Source organism: Protobothrops mucrosquamatus, unplaced genomic scaffold, assembly GCF_001527695.2.
Source record: "Protobothrops mucrosquamatus isolate PMUCROS unplaced genomic scaffold, P.Mucros_1.0 scaffold132, whole genome shotgun sequence".
In the NCBI taxonomy this organism is placed as follows: domain Eukaryota; kingdom Metazoa; phylum Chordata; class Lepidosauria; order Squamata; family Viperidae; genus Protobothrops; species Protobothrops mucrosquamatus.
This window is the reverse complement of record NW_015386499.1, coordinates 1,088,103-1,093,454: the sequence shown is the minus strand read 5'-3', so window position 1 is coordinate 1,093,454 and position 5,352 is coordinate 1,088,103.

Sequence of the window (5,352 nt, the reverse complement as noted above, 5' to 3'; positions counted from 1 at the left end):
TATGTGTTTAGTCTAAACTGTTGTGAGTCATATTTTCCCAAAGAACAAATGTTCCTTTTAGAGATCCCTTATGAAATACAAGTGACTGCATTTATAGCTTTTGGGACCTCAAGGCAGCATAATGGGGTGGGGTGAGATGGTGGAGAAGTTTCCGCTTATTATTCTATAAAAGATCTAAGAGGTAGCTTGGAGTAAGAGTTAGTAACTCCAAGGTCACCCAGAGATTTATTAATGGCAATGAGTAGCCCATTCCTTTGTACAAAATCTCTCATCCCATTTCTCTGAAATTTTGAAAGGGCCCCAACAAAAGAAGTTATTACCGTTGCAAATTTCATCACAATGTTTCCACAGATGGAATTTATACTGTTCAGAAACTTTTAAGTGTATCTTGAAAAATTCCTGCGATAAATTTTATGAAATTTGAGATATTTTCCCTTTATAAATCTAAAGCCAGTTTGTGAACTATATCAGATTTTGCTAAAGAAACAAAAAACATGGATATCAGCTTGTGTTTTTCCTCCTCTAGGAGTGCAGAGTAGGGAGACCTATTTTCTGATTCCTTCTTGGGATCCTAGAATCAAGTTAAACCAGATCACTTTTCAAGTCAGCCTAATCTGGATAAGATTGTTTCCAGGGCTTCAGGTGCTATTCAGAATCAAAAAGGATATATTCCTTGATACATTTATCGATGGAATGAAACTCATTCCCAGTGTAATCTGGAAACCACGTGTGAAACGTACATAATAAGAAAGTGTTATTGGTTTGGGACAACTGTATCAAATATGTTATGGATGGCTATCCCTTTGGAATTTATTTTAGATCTCTGTAATGCTTGCTTCAGAAAGAATATGGTAACAATAAGAAAGATAAAAACCTCTATCTGACCTCCTCAAATCAAGTTCAGTTTGTGGATAATGATACGGACATACCTATGTTTTCTTCCAAGCAACACAATGGAGGTGGTTTGGCATTTATTTCTCCTTGAATGAGGAAAACCTGGATTTTCCTCAGAATCCATCCAAGTATTATCAAGGCTGATCTACTTGGCTTTTCTACAAAATTAATCCAGGTCAATAGGTGATGCCACCAGCCTGACAATGATATCTCCCCAATCCTGTTTGTGACTTCTAAACCTCCATGACTTTCCACTGCCAAGAAAGCAGCTATTATTGCTCTTTGCAAGTCTCTACTCCTGGATTAGTCTTGCTGGTCTATGTTTCCACATACTGTCCCTTCATGAGATAAAACTGATCCCTCGTTTACCTGGGAAGCTGTTTTGAAACTCTGTTTTTAAGCATATTTTGTTAACATGAAAATGTTGGTCTCCAACCATGAAAATGTTGGGAGAATGAAATGTAGGTCTACTGGTACCCAATAAAGTCCAAATCATTCCAGCATTTTTAAATCCCCAGAGCTGCTGGGGGTGACAGAGACTTCCAAATCAAGCTGATTGTCCAAGTTTTCTGGACTTTGGGCAGCCTAAGTCCGACTACCTTCTTCCACTCAAAAGTCTCTTAAATTTGGGATGCTGAGATATACCAACATTTGACAGCTTGTAATAACTTTTATTCAAAATAGAAATGATGAATCACCTCCCCCCTTTTTTATGTAGCAAAGCTAGTTTTTCATGTGAAATGTTGCAAAGTCATTTATTTGTCTTTCAGGCTAAGTGGGTCTCCTCCAGCCAAATTCTTTCTCCTTTGTGTCTCTCTGCCTTTTTTTCCCCCCCAATACACAGGAAGGCTAGAACATTGTGCTTAGAGCCTGGAATTCACTAGCCACCCTTTTATGGTCTCTATCAGTTAAGTTTTTATGAGCAATAGTTTGATTTCTGTTAATTAATCCAAGCTGTACAAAGGGTTTAAAATGTTATTTTCCCTGCATAATGTTATTATTGTGATCACTGACTGGTCTCTTCACCACTTGATCTTAAAACAGTTGGGATGGGGGCAATTCTCCCAATATACAGGTAAAGGGATATTGTGCTGCTTTAATGATCTTGCCTTTGGGCTAATGGTCCCTTGATATTTCTAAAATCCCTATTGTTAGTCAACTTGGTCTCCCCTGTCAGTCAGCATGGGGCCAAGAGGCAAACAGTACTTGACAATCTTTTGAATATTTTCCCTCTGCATTTTTTCTTCTTCTTTTTATCAAAGCCTAAAGTAACTGGAGGGGAATGGAGAAACAAGAACTTAGCTCTTTCCTTAGGAGCTATTTTCCTTAACAGACTGTCTGGCCTCTAAGGGGCTTTTCATCCCTTTGAATACTAAAGTAAATGTTGGGTCATTTGTGCAAACAGAAAGAGACAGAGAAAAACAGAAGAGTTTTCACTTGCAAAATAGATATTCCCAGAGGAAATTGTTTCTCAGTTTTTGCCATTTCTCTGGGAAACTCCAAATGAAAGAGGAAAATGAATAATGCTTTACTGAGTTCCTTGAATGAGGTACATGATTGCTACCACTGCTTCCCACCAGCGTGGAGCCCAGGAGTGATGAGGCTTGTAACCTGACCACCTGGGAAAGGTATCAGGTTGAAGAAGGGTAGAAGAGGACCTGCCCAGGGATCTTATCTTTGGAAAGGTAGGGGGAAGCATGAAAAACAAAAAAAGGATGAGCAAATGTCACATTGATGCCCTTGTGGTCAAGCTGGCACCAGGAATGGATATTCTTTAAATCTAGTGAGTTCTGTTGTCTTAAAATCCTGAACTGCTGTTATCCTTGAATCAGCAGAAAACGGTACCTGTGAGAAATTTGTTGTCCTGTTCCCCATCTCTGTGTCCTTTGATCTTAGTCTATTTAGGCTATCTGATTTTCCTCCAAGGTAATCGGCATCAACATTCACGGCTGGAAGGAGGGGAAAAGAACAGCTTCAACACTGATGCAGATAAGGGTGGCTTATGCCTGCCTTATCATAAGATGAAGGTAGTATATGGAGACATGGCAGGAAAAAAAAATGCTGCCAAGGAATACTTGTGCCATGGTTAAGTAATGGGAAAGACCCTGGGAAATCTAGAAATATTTAGGCAGAGAAGCCTAGATCAATACCCCATGATATGCTCTGACTAGTGAGTTAGTTAAACATGGGCTAGATGGCATGACAATTAGGTGGATATGTAGCTGGTTGAAAACTGATCATCAAGGGTTCTTCATGAAACAGGAGGAATCCAGTTGAGCCCTTGAGTCTCTACTTTTCACTTTTTTTGATTAATGGATGAAGAATAAAAGGAATGCTTTTCAAATGTTGATGTGATAGTCTGGGCTTAAAATATGAGTGTGGTTCGAACTCTGGAACCCAGCAGTCATAAAAAATAAATAACTGGATTAAGTCTTAATTCATTGGGGAAAGTATTAATCATGTTGACCTGAAAACGGCTAATTGTTAAATTAATAGCATATTGATGTAAGATATTATTCAGATCATCATTTTCAGCTTTCTAGTGCATAACATGTGAAAATATTCGGACCTGTGCCAGGCCCCATTTTTTCCCTCCTTTCCCAATAATTTTTCTCTTTAAATCTTGGTAACAATTAATCTATTTAGTAATACAAGAAGAGACTGGGTAAGACTCAAACAGGAAGAAAGTAAAATTCTTGAAAAGTACTTGCCAAAATTCTGGTTATAAAACATTGATTTAGATGGTTGGAAATAGTTGATAAGCCAGAAACGACTGAAGATTCTAACTTCCAGACTGGGTCCTCAGGAACATGATGTTTTAACATTTTGAATGATTACCATGTTCTGGGAGAGTGATTTTTGAGTGTTTTCTGGATGCCTAAGGTTCTCTTTGATTAACTTGTCAGAAAACATTTAAACTGTTAACATGGCCCTGCCCTCCACTTTGTTCTATTTAATGCTAGTCAAAACTAGATAGTTTAATTAATGCTGTGTTTAAACATTTTGCCCTTTCTCAATCTGGATTTACATATTGCATTAAGATACTGTGGCTTTTGGCTTTTGATTTTCATTGGTGCATGAACCTTACCAATGTGGTTTGAAAACCATAGCTTGTGTCATGACTAAGTATGGTCCAGATCATTATGGCTTGTTTACTAAACTGTAATGAAAGTAAAGCATGGTTTGGCGTTATGTATTATCCAAGCCATTTTTGTTTGCAACAATGTTTATTTCTTACAATGATGTAAAATGTCTTACAAACTACTACAACATGTTAAAAAAACATTGTTAAAACAAAATATGGCCTAGTATGACATCTGAACCCAAAGGAGTATTTTTTTTGAATGAATATTCTTATGGTTATCTTGTTTCTTGCATATTTTTTTATGCAACTATTAGAATATGTGGCTTGAAAATGGAGAGCAAACCCCCGATTAGATGCAAAATCTTGGTCACAAACAGTTGAATACTTAAGAACTGTTCACCACAGATAGAAATGTGGTATTTAGATCAACAGGAGAAATCTTATCTAAAGATTTATGTTAAATTAACGGGAAGGAAGATAAACCCATTTTTGTTACTGGCGATTGCCAGTCAGTACAAATCAGTGTTAGAAGTAAGTCTTCATCCTGGTTCATCCAAGCCGGGAATAAATAAGCAAGCATGGCGACTGCTTTGGGAAGAAGGTTACAGTTTATTGCAGAAGACAGATAAGCAGCAGAGGAGAAGAAAAGAGAGTGAGCACATGGGCAGAAGGTCTTTTTATACCCCCCTCCTGCTTGGGATAGTTTCCTGTTCCTGTGGCATGAACTTTGAGGATATTTCTGAGTGTTTTTCTAGGCCTTGATATCTGTGGTTTAATCCCATTATCATATCCTGCTTCCCAGGTGATGGGGCTAATGACTCTTAAGAGCTTCTTTTGTCTTGAGATCCCTGGCTCCAAACTTCCTGATGGTTCCACATCTGCATATGTATAAGACTAACTACTGCCCTGGGCAAAGAGATGAGGCCAGGTTTGGTTTCTGCTTTTCAGAAAATGCTTTTAAAAATCCTTTTGGTGAACAATATCTTTCTTTCTGCCTTTTTAATATTTCCTTCTCTGGGTTAACTTCCCACATCAGCAACATGGTTTCGTTCACTTGGAGTTGCAATAGATCAGGATCTATGCCCTAGAAATTAAAACTTTTGTTGGGTGTAATTATTGCTGTTTTTATCCTCTCTTTTCTTCTTTCAATTATACCTTTCAGCAATTTTGCTGAGTTACTACTTTACACAAATGAATAATTAGTTCCTACCTGGTGTTTTCCTAACAAACCCAGAGTCAGGTCAGGAGGTTCTCCATTATAAAACCTAAGAATGTAAGTATGACAAGATGGAGAAGAAAATAAGTTAACTCTTATTTCTTATTTTAGCTGAGTAACTGAACAGTTGCACAGAGTGAAAAAAAAAACCCTAATA